The 22,094-nt window shown below is 42.1% G+C and overlaps 1 long non-coding RNA gene and 1 other non-coding gene across 2 annotated transcripts in view; one reads left to right on the forward strand and one right to left on the reverse strand.

Moving 5' to 3' along the window:
• Positions 1–22,094, reverse strand: part of LOC129525749 (uncharacterized) — a 60,780-nt gene that overhangs the window by 19,915 nt on the left and 18,771 nt on the right. The gene's annotated exons all lie outside the window — the stretch shown is intronic.
• Positions 2,857–2,957, forward strand: LOC115930369 (small nucleolar RNA U13). Its single transcript, XR_004067003.1, has one exon. It is a non-coding gene; the product is annotated as a small nucleolar RNA U13 (small nucleolar RNA).

Raw genomic sequence — 22,094 nt, forward strand, 5'->3', positions numbered from 1 at the left:
ACCAGCCTGGGCAATATGGCAAAACCCTATCTCTACAAAAAATACAAAAACTTAGCTAGGCATTGTGGTGTGCACCTGTAGTCCTAGCTACTCAGGAGGCTGAGGTAGAAGGATCATTTGAGCCCAGGACGTTGAGGCTGCAGTGAGCCAAGATCACACCACTGCACTCCAGCCTGGCCAACATAGTGATACACCATCTCTACTAAAACTACAAAAATTAGCTGGGTGTGGTGGCAGCGGCCTGTAATCCCAGCTACTCGGGAGGCTGAGGCAGGAAAATCGGTTGAACCCGGGAGGCAGAGGTTGCAGTGAGCCAAGATCGTGCCATTGCTCTCCAGCCTGGGCAGCAAGAGCAAAACACCTTCTCAACAAAAAATTTAAAAAAAAAATTGGGAAAAAATAAGCAGCTAGGCTGGTTTATGATCTGAAGAGGAAAGCATAATGATAAAAGCAACAATGAACATGTTTTAAGATGGAGTCATTATGTACCAAGCCATGTAGAAACTATCGTTTCCCACATTTTATATTATGGATGAGAAAACTGAGGATTTCTAAAGGACTTAAGTTAGGTCTCACCGCTAGTAAGTACCACTGTTAGGGGTCAATTCTATTCATTCCTCAGAGAGTAAGAAAATGATTGGCCAGAAAAAGTGAAGGGCAGGCCGGGCATGGTGGCTCACACCTCTAATCCTAGCACTTTGGGAGGCTGAGGTGGGTAGATCACCTGAGGTCAGGAGTTCAAGACCAGCCTGGTCAACATGACGAAACCCCGTCTCTACTAAAAATACAAAAATTAGCCAGACATGGTGGCGGGCACCTGTAATCCCAGCTACTCAGGAGGCTGAGGCAGAAGAATCGCTTGGGCCCGGGAGGCGGAGGTTGCAGTCAGTCAAGATCACGCCACTGCACTCCAGCCTGGGCAACTCTGTCTCAAAAAAAAAAAAAGCGAAGGGAAGCAGGCTGCAAATGCCAAAATGAGAGCATAACTAGTGGTTCCTGGGGCCTGTCTATGAGCAGAGGTGGCTAGAAAGCTAACGGAACAGTGACTGCCAAATGCGGAATGGAGCATGTGCCAAATTCAACGGGGATTGAATCCTGGAACAGAAAAAGGATATTAGTGAAATCTGAATAAAGTCTGGGGTTTAGTTAATAGTAGTGTACCAATGTTGGCTTCTTGGTGGTGACAAATGTACCATTGTCATGTGAGATGTGGGTAAGGGACACAGGGGAACTCTCTGTACTCTCCTGCAACTTGTCTGTAAATCTAAAATTATTCTAAAATTAAAAGTTTTAAATAAATTTAAATGAAATTAAAAGTTTATTTTTAAATTATTTAAGAGAAGAGAGTATTGGTGACATGTTTACAAATATTCTTCAGAAGAGTAACATTTTAAATGGCAATGGCGAGGGTAACGCTGCATTTTTGTAGCCAGTCATATTTCTTGGCAGACGAGATGACTAATGATAATCACAAGGACTAACATTATTGAATGCCTATATTTCAGCTTCCGCCCTAAGGATGTTACATGCATGCCCATAGCATCTTCAAGATTATTTTCCCAATTTACAGATGAGAAAAGTTCTTAGAATGGTGCCTGGAATCTAGCAGGTGCTCAAAAATTAGATCTTTTTTGTTTTTTTAACAGAGGCTAAGAAATGTACCCAGCTTTTGAACAAGAGTCACAATTCAAGTCCAAACCCTAAAAGGTTTTTTTTTCCTTGTGATGGAGTCTCACTCTGTCACCCAGGCTAGAGTGCAATGACATGATCTCAGCTCCCTGCAACCTCTGCCTCCTGGGTTCAAGCGATTCTCCAGCCTCAGCCTCCTGAGTAGCTGGAACTACAGGCGACCACCACCACGCCCAGCTAACTTTTATATTTATATTTTTTAGTAGAGATGGGGTTTCACCATGTTGGCCAGGCTGGTCTCAATCTCCTGACCTCAAGTGATCCGCCCACCTCGTCCTCCCAAAGTCCTGGGATTACAAGTGTGAGCCACCGCGCCCAGTCCCTTCAAGGCTTTTAAATCTCAGCCTTGCCACTTACTAACTCTATGACCTTGGGCAAGTTTCAAAGCCAAAACAAAGCTAACTGATATCATAGAATGGATTTTTAAAGTATGTTGAAAGTTGCATAATATCAACCTAAATTTCTAAACAGACAAATTATTTATAAAATATTTCAAAATTGTCAAACTGAATAACTGGAAAATAATCAGGCTATATCGTTCTGCATTGAAATCAATAAAAATAGGGCTCAAAATAACAGTTCTGAAGAACCCTTGGGCACACCTCTGGATATAAGAACCAAACAAGAGACAACTAAGGAAATTGTTAACTCCAGGTAACTACCAGAGCCTTGAGGAAAAACGTGTTTTCAGCTCTCCTCTGGGGTCAAATGACTACAGCTCACTGGGCCAGACAGGGTCCATGATGAGATTTTCTCAAGAGGGGAAGGTGGTAAGGGCAAATTATAAAGATACACCTTCTGGCTGGGTGCAGTGGCTCACACCTGTAATCCCAACACTTCGGGAGGCCAAGGGAGGCAGATCACTTGAGGTCAGGAGTTCAAAACCAGCCTGGCCAACATGGTGAAACCCCATCTCTACTAAACAATACATAAATATAAAAATTAGCCAGGCATGGTGGCATATGCCTGTGATCCCAGCTACTCAGGAGGCTGAGGCGGGAGAATCTCTTGAACCCGGGAGGCAGAGGTTGCAGTGAGCCAAGATCATGCCACTGCACTCCAGCCTGGGCAACAGAACATGACTTTGCCTCAAAAAGTAAAATAAAATAAAGATAGGGCTTCTGATGACTGACGCTCAGTCATCTCTACTAAAAAATAAAAAAAAAAATCCTCTCGTAGTTCATGAGCATGATGATTGTGTTTACACGTATATGTGAAACGTAGCACCACAAATCTTATTACAACGTTGGTACATTACCTGCCTGGCATGAAAAAAAAAAAAAAAAAGAGTGAGAGAGAAATCCCTGAGTCACACCTCTGTTCACACATCTGTTCATTTTAAACTAGATCTTGGCCTCAACTGTTACAGCAAAAGGGAGGTCACAGCAGAAAAACTAAAGTTTTTTTTGGCTTCCAGGTAGGCAGAAATCCAGATTCAACCAATATAAAGACTATTGAGGGAGGGTTTCAAGAACTAACTTTAGAGGCCTACCACATCATTAACCGTACCCATCCCTGCCAACCTAGGTACAAAGATGGGGGTGCTGAAATCCAATTCATACCTTGCTGATACAAAGCTGCTTAGAGCCTGAGAAGGCTGAAGCCCTCTTCCAATACATCTGCCCAGACCTCCAGCCATTCTAATTAACACAAAAGCCAGAAACATGCCTCACCCTTCCCCATCCCCATACCCCCCTAAAATGTGACACGCTTGCACATCTTGATCCAAAATAGATGGCGTAAACAATAACAAAACCCTAAGCCTGGAGTCACATATTTATTTTTTTTTAACAAATACTTGTTCAGCCCCTGCCAAGACCAGCTTGGTCGGGGAGACCCTAACCCAGCAGCGCTAGAGGAATTAAAGACACACACACAGAAATATAGAGGTGTAAAGTGGGAAATCAGGGGTCTCACAGCCTTCAGAGCTGAGAGCCCCGAACAGAGATTTACCCACATATTTATTAACAGCAAACCAGTCATTAGCATTGTTTCTATAGATATTCGATTAACTAAAAGTATCCCTTATGGGAAACAGGATTAACTATAAGTATCCCTTATGGGAAACGAAGGGATGGGCCTAATTAAAGGAATAGGTTGGGCTAGTTAACTGCAGCAGGAGCATGTCCTTAAGGCACAGATCGCTTGTGCTATTGTCTGTGGCTTAAGAATGCCTATAAGCAGTTTTCCGCCCTGGGCGGGCCAGGTATTCCTTGCCCTCATTCCGGTAAACCCACAACCTTCCAGCGCGGGCATTATGGCCACCATGAACATGTCACAGTGCTGCAGAGATTTTGTTTATGGCCAGTTTTGGGGCCAGTTTATGGCCAGATTTTGGGGGGCTTGTCCCCAACAAGCCCCTACTCTGTGCCCTGGCCCATTTTCTTCTCCCTGGATCCCTGGGGCTGCCTTTAATCTCCCTATTCCACCCTTGCTTGCCCTGCAGGTCTCCAGTTCATAATCTATTTACTGTTCCTTCTCCAGGGCCCCACCTTCTGTTGTGCAGATCCGCCATCCCTTTTCTCCAACATGGATTATTGTTCTACACTCCTCTCTGCCCTAGGCTTTACCTCTTTCTTCCTGGCTTAATTTCATCACCCTTAATCTCTTCACTGTTCAGCCCTTCTTGCAGCTCTTTCCCAGTCTCCTGCCACTAATGTCTGATCTCAACCAACCCACACAACAGCCCCTGAATACAGCAAATGGGGCTGAAAGAATGTAATTCATTTGCCTGTGCTAATCCCACGAGTGAGTGGTCCCATTCAACAAATTCTGTAAATCAGTAATGGTAACAATAATAGCTGGCACTTGAAATTGAGCTGATGAACAGGTTGCAGTTATTAGTAATGAAGTCTAAGGATTGACTTTGGGTGTGAGTGGCATGAGGCATGGAAGGGTGCAAGGCCATTTGAAGAGGGGAAGCCTAAGAACACTAAGACTAGATACCGTATTGAAAAAAATCATCTGTAGGGATAAAACAATCATCAAGGATGACAGAAACCACGTGGGTGAGAGGAAGCGTGAAGGAATGAGGGCGTGTGTGGGAAGGAGGAGGCGTTAGAGGACAGCAACACGGTGGGGTAGAGTTTGATGATGTGACAGTCAGAGGTGGTAGTGGGAGCTACAGAGTGGGAGGGAAAATGGCCTGGACGCAGGAACGAGAACACTCACCCCATTTGCAGGCCTGTGGTCTGAGGAGTGTGGGAGAGAAAACGGCCATCCACAGCAAGGGGAGCAATGTGCTCAAGAGAACCAGGTCTAGCAAGCAGGCAAAGAGAGCATTCAGATAAGTGAGGAAGTGAGGTTTTTGAAAGAATACAGCTGAGGTCCCTGTGGAAGAGTTGCAGAAGTTGGGGAGTGGGCCGGTGCAGTGGCTGATGCCTGTAATGCCAGCACTTTGGGAGGCCGAGGAAGGTGGATCAAATGAGGTCAGGAGTTCGAGACCAGCCTGGCCAACATAGTGAAACCATGTCTCTACTAAAAATGCAAAAATTGGACAGGCGTGGTGGTGCGCGCCTGTAGTCCCAGCTACTCGGGAGACTGATGCAGGAGAATCATTTGAACGTGGGAGGTGGAGGTTGCAGTGAGCCGAGATCACGCCACTGCACTCTAGCCTGGGTGAGAGAGCAAGACTTTGTCTCAAAAAAATAAAAATTAAAAAAGTTTTTTTTAAAAAGAAGAAGTTGGAGAAGGGTAAGACATGGGGTCAGAAAAGGGGATATCCAAGGCCATGTGGATATCAGAGTCTAAAGGATGAGTGATGACCTGGGAGACTGGGCTGACATAAACAGGGAGGAACAGGAAGGACATGATGGGATTAGTCCCAGGATCCCAGAGCAGACTGCAGTGGCACAGCTGTGAGTGCGGGGGCCAGGATAGTAAGGGTTGTCAGGAACATGAGGAGTTCTTGCCCACTGCAAATTAATAATCTGTTGGGGGAGGCCCATATATATGACAGAACCATACATCCCAGATGCCTTTGGAAATTGCAGATATGGAAACCTACAGGAGAGGGACCCAAATCCAACAGGGAGGGCCATAAAAAACTTCGAGGGAGAGAGAGAGAATAACAGAATTCCATAAAATGATTGCAACCACTAGAAAAAAAAATTTTTTTTTTTTTTTTTGAGATGGAGTCTCACTCTGTCGCCCAGGCTGGAGTGCAGTGGCATGATCTTGGCTCACTGCAACCTCCACCTCCCGGTTTCAAGCGATTCTCTTGCTTCAGCCTCCCAAGTAGCTGGGACTGCAGGCATGTGCCACTAAACCTGGCTAATTTTTTTTGTATTTTTAGTAGAGACAGGGTTTCACCACATTGGCCAGGCTGCTCTCGGACTCCTGACCTCGTGATCCGCCGGCCTCAGCCTCCCAAAGTGCTGAGATTTCAGGCGTGAGCCACCACGCCCAGCTGGAAAATAATTGAGATGCTTCTCCTATGGCAATGAGTCTTTGTATAAATGAACCATAAGTTGAAAAAAGTTGTATAATATTTTATATTCACATTATTTGAATAGTCTTTAGTCTTGTCAGAGTGAAATGTATTGCATTTGGCTAGAGAACTCTGCAAGATTTACACAGCACAAGGTGAGTATATTACCTTTAATGTAAGTTGTAAAATTCTAAATAGATGTAGGTTAGAGATTTTCTGAGTCTAAGATTCTGATTCTTTCCCTATCCCTTTATTACCTGAAATCTCTGAAATTACCTCCAGTATTTGGGGTGATGGCTAGAGATAGAAAATTAAATTGATGGAATCTTCCCTGACTCCCTTGTCTAAATTAGCTAAACTACCTTTATGTCAACATGTGTTTATTGCTTGAATGTATCTCATATAATCCTCATAACAACCAGCAAGGTAATAATTTCTATTTTATAAACAAGAAATCTAATGTTCAGAGAGCCAAGATAAGTTGCTCCCACAGCTAATGAACAGCTGAAGCGGGACTCATGATTGTCTGTTAACTGCCCTTTCCTGTAGACCATAATGCAATCACATTTTCAGTGTTGTTAAAATGCAAAAAAAAAAAAAAAAAAAAAAAAAAAAAGCGATTGCGTTGTCCACGCTAGATGGTAATTCACTTACCTCTTCTAGTAGTTTCAAGGGAGAATACTAGTTGATTAGACTTAAAGCCTTTTATATGGTCATTGATAACATAAAACAAATTAAAATAGAATGTGAAAGAATCCACCTAGGGAATTCTAAAGATTACAAGCTAGTTTTCCAAGAGGAAATTGGCTTGTGTTTAGTAGAAGCAATAGATTGGAGACAGACTGATAGATCTGGACAGCCAGAAAGTCCAAATGGGACCACTCATTATATCATAACCAGACAGGTAGTGTTGAAAGCGGGCTCAATCTACAGAGCATCCTCATTTCATTTCATTTTATTTTGAGACAGAGTCTCACTCTGTCACCCAGACTGGAATGCAGTGGTGCAGTCACGGCTCACTGCAGCCTCAACCTCCTGGGCTCAAGCGATCCTCCCACCATAGCCTCCCAAGTAGCTGGCCCTCATTTTTAAAAACAGACAAAAAAGGCATCTGTCAACCCACATAGATGGACTACTATTCAAATGTAGAGCATTTACTCATCTTAAAACAAATCTATTGCTGGTTGCAGTGGCTCACACCTGTAATCCCAGCACACAGGGAGGCTGTGGCAGGAAGATCGCCCAGGAGTTCAAGACCAACCTGAGCAACAAAGTGAGACACCAACTCTATAGAACATAAAAAAATCAGCCAGGCATGGTAGTGCACTCCTGCAGTCCCAGATACTCAGGAGGCTGAGGTGGGAGGATTGCTTTGGCCCATGAAGTCGAGGCTGCAGTGAGCAGTGATTATACCACTGCACTTCTAGGGTAACACTTTCTCAAAAAGTGAGACCCTGGCTGGGCGCAGTGGCTCACGCCTGTAATCCCAGCACTTTGGGAGACCGAAGCGGGCAGATCACGAGGTCGGGAGATCGAGACCATCCTGGCTAACGTGGTGAAACCCCGTCTCTACTAAAAATACAGAAAAATTAGCCAGACATGGTGGCAGGCATCTGTAGTCCCAGCTACTGGGGAGGCTGAGGCGGGAGAATGGCGTGAACCAGGAGGCAGAGCTTGCAGTGAGCCGAATCGTGCCACTGCATTCCAGCCTGGGCGACAGAGCGAGACTCCGTCTCAAAAAAAAAAAAAAAAAAAAAGTGAGACCCTTTCTCAAAAAAAGAAAAAAAAGGAAAAGAAAAGAAAAAGAAATGGATTTAGATTCAGGATCAGAATCCTGGGTTTACCATTATTAGCTGTGCAACCTTGGGTTACTTAACCTTGGGTTCCTCATTGCCTTACCTATAAATTGGTTATAATATTGGCACTCACCTCACAGGGGTGCTGTAAGAATTAAATGGATTAATGTTTGTAAGTTCTTAGCATAGGCCTGGCTCATAGTAAACCTTTCATAAATGTTCACTATTACAATTATCCCTGGTTCTTAGACTTTTTTTTTTCTTTTTTCTTTGTTTCTTTTTCTTTTTTGAGACAGGCTCTTGCTATGTTGCCCAGGCTGGTCTTAAATGCCTGGGCTCAAACAATACTCCTGCCTCTCGGCCTCCCAATGTACTGGGATTACAGGTTTGAGCCACCTCACCTAGCTGGTTCTTAGACTTTCAAACTTCCAAAATCAGTGTTTAAAAGAAGAATTAGGAAATCAATATGGGTTTGTCTTCTTTGCTTTTTTGTTTTTTTAACTTTTCCCAAATCAAAACAGTTTTTAAAAGCCAGTACTTTCTATAATAACCAATATTTCATAGAAAAAAATAATATTTTAATAACACAAAATTTAGGCAGAAGATAATGTCAAAATAAATGACTTCTATTATTACATTTAGCTTTGAGAGAAACTTAAAATTTTTTTTTTTTTAGAGATGGGGTCTCATTCTGTCACCCAGGGTGGAGTGCAGTGGTACAATCCTAGCTCACTGCAGCCCCGAACTCCAGGGCTCAAGAGATCCTCTAGCGTCAGCCCCCCACGTAGCAGGGACTAGAGGCCGTGCCACTACACGTGGTAATGAGAGACATTTTTTATGCTATACATATTTTTCTCAGTTCTCCTTGGAATAGTAAGCATATTTTTTGTTCACTGTATTTGAGGACGACTTAGTCATATTTTCCAACACCCTTACATGTATAGTTTTTACTAATTAGTAGTTAAATATTTTTAATTTTTAAAAAACTAATCATAGACTATAGACAGTAGTGTTTGTAAACGGTGAATGAAAGAACAGGATCATAAGGTCAGTTACTGGCTTTGCACATTGCAAATAACAGACAAAAAAAGAAATATTTTTCTGTAAGACACTGGAAAAAAATAAAAGTGGAGTTAAAACCTATTCTTTGGACAAGAAACTTGGCATTCCTACTTTTACTGTGATAGAGGAGTCCCTAAAAGCAGTTGAAGTGAAAATGAAATTCCCAAGCACCCACGTGCCAACTCATCTGTGGAAGAGCAAAGAATCTAATTAACTCGAAGCAAGACCTGAAAAGGGACAGAATGCTCAGGAAAACCACATGAACTGCCCAAACTATTGATTGAGCAATTTGCAATCATTTCTAGTTTAAAAACAAATAGTTTGGGTAAATGAATGAATATTCCTATTGCATTATTTATTTAATATTGCTATTGCATTACTTCTTGCAAAGTTTTCCAAGGAATTCCCTAGTTGTCAGGCATATATATATACACATATATGTGTATATATATGTATATATATATGTGTGTGTGTATATATATACATATATATATATATTTTAAAGACAGAGTTTCACTCTTTTTGCCCACACTGGAGTATAATGGCATGATCTTGGCTAACTGCTACCTCCCCCTTTCAGGTTCAAGAGATTCTTCTGCCTCAGCCTCCCGAGTAGCTGGGATTACAGGCGCCAGCCACCACGCCCGGCTAATGTTTGTATTTTTAGTAGAGACAGGGTTTCACTATGTTGGTCAGGCTGGTCTTGAACTCCTGACCTCAGGTGATCCACCTGCCTTGGCCTCCCAAAGTGCTGGGATTACAGGCATGAGCCACGGCGTCCAGCCATCAGGCATATATTTAACAAGTATATAATAATAATAAAATTAAACTACCACTTGATGAGAGCTTACTATGTGCCTTGCCCTGTGCTGTTATCTCATTTCATCATCACAGCCATTCTTAGTGATAAGGGAGTATTGTTATAATGTCCATTTCAAAGATAAGGAAACTGAGACTTATACAAGTTAAATAATCTGCTCAAAGTTTACACAGGTGGAACCAGAACACAAACCCAGACTGGCTGACTCCAGAAGTCTTACTCTTTTGTTTGTTTGTTTGTTTGTCTGTTCGTTTTGAGACAGGGTCTGGCTCTGTCACCCAGGCTGGAGTGCAGTGATGTGATCTCGGCTCGCTGCAACCTTCGCCTCCGGACTCAAGGGGTTCTCATCTCCCAAGTAGCTAAAACTACAGGCGGACACCACCACACTCGGCTAATTTTTTGTATTTTTTGTAGAACTGGAGCTTCACCATGTTGGCCAGGCTGGTCTCGAACTCCTGACCTCAAGTGATCCACATGCCTCAGCTTCCCAAAGTGCTGGAATTACAGTTGTGAGCCACCACACCTGGCCCACTAATTTACTCTTGACCAGTGTGCCACACTACCATCCTAGGCCCTATTTTATCATTTGTATTTTTTCTTATATATATATATTTTTAAAAATTATAAATAGAGATGGGGGCTTCACCATGTTGGCCAGGCTGGTCTGGAACTCCTGACCTCAGGTGATCCACCCGCCTCAGCCTCCCAAAGTGGTGCTGGGATTACAGGCATAGCCACCATACACAGCTGATATTTTACCTTTTTTTTTTTTTTTTTTTGAGATGGAGTTCCGCTCTTGTTGCCCAGGCTGGAGTGCAATGGCATGATCTCGGCTCGCTGCAACCTCCGCCTCACAGGTTCAAGCGATTCTCCTGCCTCAGCCTCCTGAGTAGCTGGGATTACAGGCATATGCCACCACGACCAGCTAACTTTGTATTTTTAGTAGAGAGAGGGTTTCTCCATGTTAGTCAGGCTGGTCTTGAACTCCTGACCTCAGGTGATGCGCCCACCTCGGCCTCCCAAAGTGCTGGGATTACAGGAGTGAGCTACCGTGCCTGGCCAATATTTTACTATTTTTAAAAGTTAAGGAGAGGTCAGGTGTAGTGGCTCACACCTGTTATCCTGGTACTTTGGGAGGCTGAGGCAGGAGGATAGCTTGTGGCCAGCAGTTTGAGACCAGCCTGGGCAAGATAGAGAGACCCTGTCTCTACAAAAAAAAAAAAAAAAAAAAAGTTAAGGAGAAAATAGAATGCTTCAGCCAGGTGCGGTGGCTCACTCCTGTAATCCCAGCACCTTGGGAGGCTGAGGCTGGTGGATCACCTAAGGTCAGGAGTTCGAGACCAGCCTGGCCAACATGGTGAAACCCCATCTCTACTAAAAATACAAAATTAGCCAGGTGTGGTGGGCATGCCTGTAATCCCAGCTAGTCAGGAGGCTGAGACAGGAGAATCACTTGAACCTGGGAGGCGGAGGTTGCAGTGAGCTGAGATCGCGCCATTGCACTCCTGACTGGGCAAAAAGAGCAAAACTCCATCTCAAAAAAAAAAAAAAAAAGACACCAGCCTGGGCAACATAGCAAGACCCTGTCTCAAAAAATAAAAAAAAATAGGTTGGGCAAAGTGGCTCACTCCTGTAATCCCAGCACTTTGGGAGGCTGAGGTGGATGGATCACTTAAGGTCAGGAGTTCGAGACCAGCCTGGCCAACATGATGAAACCCTATCTCTACTAAAAATGCAAAACTTAGCTGGGCATGATGGTGGGCACCTGTAATCCCAGCTACTCAGGTGGCTGAGGCAGGAGAATCGCTTGAACCCAGGAGGCGGAGGTTGCATCGCACCACTGCACTCCAGCCTGGGCAACAGAGCAAGACCCTGTCTCAAAAATAAAATAAAATAAATATTTTAAAAAAATTTTTTTAAAAGAAAATATAATGCTTCTACCGAACAAGAAAAGAAAACATGATACGAGCCATCTTTAACAAGCATCTTGGAAGACACCTGAATTACAAGAAATCTTCTGGCCAGGCAAGGTGGTTCACACCTGTAATCCCAGCATTTTGGGAGACTGAGGCGGGTGGATCACCTGAGGTCAGGAATTCGAGAGCAGCCTGGCCAGCATGGTGAAACCCTATCTCTACTAAAAATACAAAACTTAGCTGGGCATGATGGTGGGCACCTGTAATCCCAGCTACTCAGGTGGCTGAGGCAGGAGAATCGCTTGAACCCAGGAGGCAGAGGTTGCATCGCACCACTGCACTCCAGCCTGGGCAACAGAGCAAGACTCTGTCTCAAAAATAAAATGAAATAAATATTTTTAAAAAAATTTTTTAAAGAAAATATAATGCTTCTACCGAACAAGAAAAGAAAATATGATACGAGCCATCTTTAACAAGCATCTTGGAAGACACCTGAATTATAAGAAATCTTCCGGCCAGGCAAGGTGGTTCACACCTGTAATCCCAGCATTTTGGGCGACCGAGGCAGGTGGATCACCTGAGGTCAGGAATTCAAGACCAGCCTGGCCAACATGGTGAAACCGCATCTCTACTAAAATTATAAAAAATTACCCGGGTGTGGTGGCTAGTGCCTATAATCCCAGCTACTTGGGAGGCTGAGGCAGGAGAATCCCTTGAACCCAGGAGGCAGAGGTTGCAGTGAGCAGAGATCGCGCCATTGCACTCCAGCCTGGGCAACAAGAATGACACTCAAGAAAAAAAAAAAAGAAAGAAAGAAATCTTCCATTCCAGGCCAGGCTCTCAATTCACTCCATAGCCCTCAGCAGGTCCCAGTAGCCTTGGCTTGCTCATCTCTTTTTTTGAAATCGGCGATGTCTAGTTCTGGACAACCAAGGAATTTACAGGGATAAATTATTCCACTGATTTCTTCTTTTCTTAAAGAGTTGGCTTCTAGTCAACAACTTATTTATTTATTTATTTATTTATTTATTTAAATTACAACCTGTTTTTTTTTTTTTTTTTTTTTTTTTACTTCATAGCCAATAGTCAACAATTTAAATGGGATGGGGGTAGTGTGGAAAAGAAAGAAGACCCTACTTTTTACTGTTTTTTTTTGTTGTTGTTTTTTGTTTTTTTGTTTTTTTGGTTGAGATGAGTCTTGCTCTGGCACCTAGGCTGGAATACAGTGGTGTGATCATCTCTGTGTAATCCTGAAAATCTCAAATTCCTGGGCTCAAGTGATTCTCTCGCCTCAGCCTCCCAAAGTGCTGGGAATTACAGGTGTGAGCCACCATGCCCAGCCTTTTTTTTTTGGTGGGGGAGGGGGTTCCTAGCCACTAGACCATCAGGGAGGAATCTTAAGAATTATTATTTTAGAAGACTAGCAGTCACTTTTCTTTCTTTTACTAGTTATATCCAGCAAGGCCATATTAGTTACAAGCACACATAAAGTTATATACCAGGATCTTGGAATATTCATTTTACCAAAAAAGTCAGTAAAGTCAGTTGTGCTGCTACAGTTTTCGTATTTTCTACAGATTCCAATGAGCCAACACAAGTTCTACTAATAAAATCCACACAAAATAAAATGCAGTCAGTGGAAACACTATATGTACATTGTAGTCTTTTATACTAAGACTGTTGAATACAATACTCCAGAGTAAAACGATCTCAATAACAGCTATGAGGCTTCTTTTTTTTTTTAAGAGATGGAGTTTCCCTACGTTTCCTAAGTTGGACTTGAACTCCTGGACTCAAGAGATCTGCCTGACATGGCCTCCCAAAATGCTGGGATTACAGGCATGAGCCATTGTGCTGGGCCTGTGAGGCTATTTTTAAAGTCTGAATCTTAATGTCTAGGTTGGATGATATTAAATCCCCATTTACTCATTCATTAGCTCTTCTGAGAGAGATTTTTCTGTCTTAGAACCAGTTTTCTTTTTTCTTTTTTTGAGACGGAGTCTCACTCTGTCGCCCAGGCTGGAGTGCAGTGGCGCAATCTTGGCTCACTGCAACCTCTACCTCCTGGGTTCAAGCAATTCTCTGCCTCAGCCTCATGAGTAGCTGAGATTACTGGCACCCACCACCATGCCTGGCTAATTTTTTTGTATTTTTAGTAGAGATGAGGTTTCACCATCTTGGCCAGGCTGGTCACGAACTCCTGACCTCAGGTGATCCACCCGCCTCAGCCTCCCAAAGTGCTGAGATTACAGGCATGAGCCACCGTGCCTAGCAGGACCAGTTTTCTTATAAGAATACCCAATTTTGGAATTATAAGATGTATACCCCTTGAATGGGAAATTAGATTTGCATTTTACAATCATCACACATAGTACTCTTGAAATAAAAGCTAAATATATTGTTCTTTTTATAGACCAAAATTATAAGCTCATACACATTTGCCCTATTGAATAAAATAATGGTGATTCCTAACTGCATCCAAATCAAACTAAATTTTGTGCATAGTACATTCATATTAAAATGGAATGAAATGGGATCTGTAAAATATGTAGTCATATACTAAGATATATTCCGTTGACACTGACATTCTTGTAGACTTATCACAGTCCAGCATTAAGCAATGTGCCTGGCACAGAGTAGATGCCCAATAGTTGTTGAATGAATGAATGAATGAATGAACGAACAAATGTACACACTTCTCTGTAATTTACACCTTTTTAAGTCCACTTTCCCCAAGAAATACTGTTTCCTTTTCCTCTAATCCACCTTGCTCATGTAACTGCACTAGACCCTTCTTCCCAATGGCTGACATGAGTTTGAATCTTTACAGAATCACTTTCTGATCATTAAAAGCTAATATAATGAGACTCAGAGATCTATGATCAGAAAACGCCTTTTAAGTATTTCTTTTTCTCTTGGTTGCTTTTAGGTATTAGCCCCCACATTGCAAAAATTAAAACAACCAACCCAGTTAAAATGGCTTTTATCCAAAACACAGGCAATAATGAACACTGGCAAAGATATAGAAAAAAAAGGGAACCCATAGACCAGGTGCGGTGGCTCAAGCCTGTAATCCCAGCACTTTGGGAGGCCAAGACGGGTGGATCACGAAGTCAGGAGTTTGAGACCAGCCTGGCCAATATGGTGAAACCCCATCTCTACGAAAAATACAAAAATTAGCCAGGCGTGGTGGCATGTGCCTGTAGTCCCAGCTACGTGGGAGGCTGAGGTAGAAGAATTGCTTGAACCCGGGAGGCAGAAGTTGCAGTGAACTGAGATCACACCACTGCACTTCAGCCTGGGCGACACAGAGAGACTCCATCTCAAAAAAAAAAAAAAAAAAAAGAAAGAAATGATAAATGCTTGAGGTGATGGATACCCCATTTACTCTGATGTGATTACTGGATTTTGTATGTCTGTATCAAAATATCTCACGTACACTTGGCCAGGTGTGGTGGCTCACGCCTGTAATCCTGGCACTTTGGGAGGCCGAGGTGGGCAGATCACTTGAGGTTGGGAGTTTGAGACCAGCCTGGTGAAACCCCGTTTCCACTAAGAATACAAAAATGAGGTGGGTGTGAGGTGCATGTGGTGGCACACACCTGTAATTCCAGCTACTCAGGAGGCTGAGGCAGGGGAATCACTTGAACCCGGGAGGTGGAGGCTGCAGTGAGCTGAGATTATGCCACTGCACTCTAGCCTGGGCAACAGAGCGAGACTCCGTCTGAAAAACAAAACGAAACAAACAAAATCTCATGTACCACATAAATACATATATCTACTACGTACCCATAAAAATTAAAAATTTTTAAATAATAATAAAAATAAATAAGTTGACAGTCAAAAAAAATAAAAATAAAACAACCAATTAAGCTTAAAAGCAAATAGTTCTGTTCCCCATATCTATGGGTTTATGGTTAAACTCCATGCCAAGTATTTTCCTTGTCTTTCCCCTAGATCCTTTGAATGTTACTTTAGCTAGGTCTTTTTTTTTTTTTTTTTTTTTTTTTTTTTTGAGATGGAGTCTCACTGTTGTCGCCCAGGCAGGAGTATGGTGGCATGATCTCAGCTCATTGCAAACTCCACCTCCCAGATTCAAGTGATCCTTGTGCCTCAGCCTCCTGAGTAGCTGGGATTACAGGTACATGCCACCAGGCCCAGCTAACTTTTGTATTTTTAGTAGAGACAGGGTTTCACCATGTTGACCAGGCTGGTCTCACACTCTTGACCTCAACCAATCCGCTCGCCTCAGCCTCCCAAAGTGCTGGGATTACAGGCGTGAGCCACTGTGCCTGGCCTAGCTAAATCTTTATAGTACCTATTTACTCCCACACTCCACCTCCATGCGCCATTCACAAATTGATGCAGCATCAAAGGTTTGCTGCTTCAAAATGAGGACACACTGACTTTTCCCCAAATTCATTTCACACAAATAAAAAACAACCAAACACTGACCAAATGACATAAGAAAATGCAGCAAGACTGAAAACTGCACCACATATGTTGCTCATATAAGTTTGTGTGGCAGACTGCAATATATCTGTTTTTATGGTTTTGAAAAAACAGCCCTAGGAAATGTGAAATACAATTATGTCTCCTAATTTCAATAAGGCTTGCTTTGGCAACTGGCTAGAAATAAACCCAAAATGTGATTGAAAGCCAATTTTTGCCATTTTAAAGGACGTAACATTCAATCAAATCAGAGGTTGGTTTCAAAAGAGATGTCATTCTCCTTCTTTGAATCTCATTAAAAAAAAAATACTAAAATATACCCACTGGAGAACACTTAACGAGAACTAGGCTCTAAATTAATTCAAGACTCTGTAGAAGATACAGTGGTGCACCTGAAAATAGTTTTTATTCTTTCCTTTGTGTGAAATTCAATTACATAGAAAGCAAACAAATGGAGCAAACAGTGAAAATGACACATGGGGTTTTTTTTTTTTCAATTACTATAAACTGTACTCTCTAAAACAAAAAGACCATTTATGCAGCAATTGCATCTAATGATGTGCATTGTTCTCCCATCAGGCTATTTCTGATTTTTAAAATGCTTTTGCTTAGAGCCTCATACCACTAAACCCAGTTATTAACTCCTTTAGAACAAGAAATTACCTCTCCCCATAAATGCAAACTAAATAATAATCTTGCTTTTGTCTTGATCTTTCTGTCAAAAAACTTAAAAACTTAGACAATATTAAGAAAGACTCAATAAGATGTTTATGTCTTTCTGGAAATATTTCACTGAGCCTACTGTGACCATTCCAAAGCAGGAAAAATGGAAACTATAGCATCTTTTTGCATTTACTTAACTACTACTAATATATTATTTTAGAATAAGAAAAAAAATCTACTGTATTATACAGGTGTAAACCTAAAAATACCAAATCATACATCTACCAGATTGTCTTTGTTTTTCTTGCTGCTATAAGAGAACACCACAGATTGGGTAATTTATTGACTTATTTTATGTATTTATTGATTTATTTTGAGAGATGGTCTTGTACTGTTGCTGAGGCTGGAGTGCAGAAGTGCAATCATGGCTCACTGCAACCTCAACCTCCCAAGCCCAGGTAATCCTCCCACAGAGTGGATGGAACCACAGGCTCAAGCCACCACACCTGGCTAATTTTTTCTAATTTTTGTAGAGACACAGTCGCACTATATTGCCTAGGCTAGTCTTGAACTCCTGGGCGAGACCTCTCAAGAGGTCAAGGCTACAGTGAGTTGTGATCACATCACTGCACTCCAGCCTGGATGACAGAGTGAGATACTGTCTCTAAATAAATAAATAAATAAATAAATAAATAAAATAAAAACACTAAAATTCTTCTTTTCATTTCTTAAAATAGCAATCTCTTATATTTAAAATACAACTCATAAACAATTAAAATTTGGCTCCACAGCTGGGTGCAGTGGCTTATATCTGTAATCTCAGCACTTTGGGAGGCCAAGGTGGAAGGATCATTTGAGGCCAGGAGTTCAAGACCAGCCTGGGCAACATAGCAAGACTCCATTTCTACAAGTAAAAATATTTCATATTAGCTGGGCACAGTGGCATGCACCTGTAGTTTCAGGTACTCAGGGGGCTGAGGGGAGAGGATCGCTTGAACCCAGGAGATTAAGGACGAAGTGAGGAATGATCATGCCACTGCACTCCAGCCTGGGTGACAGAGCAAGACCCTGTCTGAAAATAAGCAAATAAGAGATAAAATTTAGCTCCAAAAGACAAAAAACAGACACTGTAACACATTTCTGTGAATAACACATGTCTAGGAGAATAATACCAAGAGAGGTTGTCTGAATTTAAAATACATGTATATAAATATATTACTAGTATATATATTATATATAGTGTGTATATATAGTATATACATATATTACTAGTATATCTGTGTATACATTATATTACTATATAATGTATACTGTATATTATTAGTATATATGTGTTTGTGGATAAACAAACATACATATACAGGTAATATATGTATATACTATAAATATACTACATATATGCATACACACACATACATGTACTAGCAATATATGTCTTACTAGCAGATACTAGCAAAAATCTGGGATGATTTCTACATTAAATGATTGGAAAGATGTTACAACCTTGCCCTGTGCCTTCCCACCCACCCCCCACCACAACCCTGGAGCATAGATTCAAGTTGCACTTTGAATACACTCCCCCAATGTTTTTATTATTATTATTTTTATGTATTTTATTTTATTCTATTTTATTTTTGAGACAAGGTCTGGCCCTATTGCCCAGGCTGGAGAGCAGTGGTGCCCCGTCTCAACTCGCTGCAACCTCAACCCCCCAGGCTGAAGCCATCCTCCCACCTCAGCCTCCTGAGTAGCTAGGACTACCGACACGCACCACTATGCCCTTCTGATTTTTGTATTTTTTGTACAGATGGGGTTTCATCATGTCACCTAGGCTCGTCTCGAATTTGTGAGCTCAAGCGACCCACATTCCTGGGCCTCCCAAAGTGCTGGAATTACAGGCGTGAGCCACCTGGACTGTGCCCAGCCCTGCCTTCTTTCATTTAAACGTATATTTGATGTTTCATTTTAAAGTAATGGCTCCTAGGCTGGGCGCAGTGGCTCATGCCTGTAATCCCAGCACTTTGGGAGGCTGAGGTGTGCAGATCACCTGAGGTCAGGAGTTCGAGACCAGCCTAGCCAACATGGAGAAACCCTGTCTCTACTAAATATACAAAATTAGCTGGGCATGGTGGTGAATGCCTGTAATCCCAGCTCCTTGGGAGGCTGAGGCAGGAGAATCGCTTGAACTAGGGAGGCGGAGGTTTCGGTGAACCGAGATCGCCCATTGCACTCCAGCCTGGGTAACAAGAGTGAAACTCAGTCTCAAAAAAAAAAAAAAAAAAGTAATGGTTCCTCTGTAAGGCATCCAGGAATTCTATTGAGCCTTTCTTTCATGTTTACTCCAGGTGAAGTTGGAAGTTGCTACTCTCAGAGTACGAGTTGCAAAGTTAGAATCACAAATAATATGTATCACTATTGAGGCAGATTTTTAGTGCCTATCTGAACTCATCCTCCTGCCTTGGCCTCATAAAATGCTGGGATTACAGGCGTGAGCCACCGCGTCTGGCAGAACATCACTATTAAGGTTGAGAATTGTCTTGTTCATGCATTCATGTATCCACTGAGTACACTTTTTCTAAGCTCCTCACCTAGGGCCAGCAAGGAAGACAGACCCATACATAACCAACCATAATGCACACGTGCTATTGCTCTTAAGGAAGAGTGAAGGGAGGGCAGGAGATGACAATCGGCAAGGTCCCATATAAGAGGGGATGTTCCATGTTGAGGCACATATGGTCAGAGAGGGATTCTTGGAAGGAATGCAGAGGACTGTCAGGGCCACACACAAGTGGTTCATACAGGTCTCTCCAGGAATAAGTAGTAAGGAGCAATTGCATCCCCTCTGGAGACTTGCAAAGTGGTGATCTCCATTGTCAGTGTGGAAGGGACTCAGAAAGAGTGTGGTCTAAGAAGTGGGTGCATTCAGGCCACAAGGGGCTCCAGACTGGCTGGATCATCACTGTGTAAGTAGTTTTAAGGACCACCTACTTGGGCTGGCCATAGTGGCTCTCACCTGTAATCCCAGCATTTTATGAGGCCAAGGCAGGAGGATCACCTGAGGCTAGGAGTTTAAGACCAGCCTGGGCAACATGGCAAGACCCATCTCTACAGATAAAAATAAAAATAGCTGGGCATGCTGGTGCACATCTGAAATCTAACTATTTGTGAGGCTGAGGAAGGAGGATTGTTTCAGCACAGGCGTTTGAGGCTGCAATGATTTATGATGGTGCCATTGTATTCCAGCCTGGGCAATAGAGCAACACCTGTTTCTTAAAAACAAAACAAAACAAAAAACCTCACCAACTTGAGAGGGCAGTTTAGTTAGAAGGAAGAATCTGCAGGGAGAAGACAAAGTTCTCTGTTAATACATCCTTCCAGATGGGATGAGAAAATCAGATTTGTTGTATATTTGATAATCTAAATAACCAGTGTAAAAGTTGCAAATATAAATTAGAATAGGTTAATGAATAATAAAGTGATGGCTGCTTCTGTTTGATTCTATATATTCCTTTTTTTTTTTTTTTTTTTTTGAGATGGAGTCTTGCTCTGTCGCCCAGGCTGGAGTGGTGCAATCTTGGCTCCCTGCACCCTCCGCCTCCCAGGTTCAAGCAATTCTCCTGCCTCAGCCTCCTGAGTAGCTGGGATTACATGCGCGCACCACCATGCCTGGCTAATTTTTGTATTTTTCGTAAAGACAGGGTTTCATCATATTGGCCAGGCTGGTCTCAAACTCCTGACCTCAAGTGATCTGCCTGCCTCGGCCTCCCAAAGGGCTGGGATTACAGGTGTGAGCCACCGTGCCCAGACTGATTCTATATATTCCTGATTGTGTTGTTGATAACAACAATAATAGCAGCTACTACATATTGGGTATTTCCTATGTTTCAGGCAATTATTTCAGTGCTTTACATTAATTTTTTACAATAACCCTACAAAATAGACAGTGTTTGCAAATCTCCACTTTACAAATGAGCAAACAGAAACTGAAAGGTTAAATAACTAGCTAAAGGCCACACAGTAAGTAGTGAAGCTGGGTTTCAGACTCTGAACTGTCTATAACTCCTGAACCTGAATTCTACCCTATGGCCTACATGCTTATGGAATCTCTAAATGGCTCTATGGACATTCGAAAGAAGAACTCATCAAAGTGCTCTCTCGTTTTTACTAACTTCTATTATAATAAACATATTACTAACATTTACTAGAACAATGATAAATTTTTAAATCTTAAGAGTTTTAGGTCTCAAAGGGACCTTTGAGGTATTTAATCAATGCCCACAATTCTACAAATAAGGAACTGAGCTATCTCAAGTTCAACTGAGCTACAACTAAAACACCAACGATTCTCTTAAAAATGTTAGACAATGGCCGGGCACGGTGGCTCATGCCTGTAATCCCAGCACTTTGGGAGGCTGAGGCAGGCAGATCATGAGGTCAGGAGATCGAGACTATCCTGGCTAACACGGTGAAACCCCATCTCTACTAAAAATACAAAAAATTAGCCAGGCGTGGTGGCGGGCGCCTGTAGTCCCAGCTACTTGGGAGGCTGAGGCAGGAGAATGGCGTGAACCCAGGAGGCAGAGCTCGCAGTGAGCCGAGATCGCGCCACTGCACTCCAGCCTGGGTGACAGAGATTCTATCTTAAAAAAAAAAAAGTTACACAATATAGACTTCATTGTATGTATACATGTTGTTGATGATAACTACAGTTTGAAATTAAATGACCACGTACTAGGAAGATGGTATCAGCCTAGCCAAGGATTTGACACAAAAGCTGGAATGTTTTCAAACCTTACTTAGTAACTTTGTTGCTGGACTACAAGGCCAAAAGCAAGTGGCTGCTTGGACACTGGCTATTCAGCTCTCCTTTAATCTTTCTTAAAATATCAAAGGTATGTTTATTTTAAAGATGTCTTCAGTGGATGCATTTTTATTTAAAAACCTGGTCATCCAAAACTGAATTTACTTTTCCCCTAAAGCAAAAGCAAAACCTTTCTAGAAGTAATTGAAAATAAAAGCATTGCCTAAAAAACAAACACTATTCAAAAATCAAGATTATACAATAAGGCCATTGGCTAAAAATAACAGAGACAGAAAGTTCAGCTTGTGGTTTTTTACATTGTTTATTGTTTATCCTCCTATCCTTAATAGGATCAGTTTTTTTCCATGAACAGTTTATTGATCATTTGGTAAATTTGTTTTTTTTAAATAAAAGACCATTTTTTCCACTGTAAAATGAGAAAATAAAATTTTCCTCAGAAGAAAAA

This window comes from Gorilla gorilla, chromosome 10 (genome assembly GCF_029281585.2).
Source record: "Gorilla gorilla gorilla isolate KB3781 chromosome 10, NHGRI_mGorGor1-v2.1_pri, whole genome shotgun sequence".
In the NCBI taxonomy this organism is placed as follows: Eukaryota; Metazoa; Chordata; class Mammalia; order Primates; family Hominidae; genus Gorilla; species Gorilla gorilla.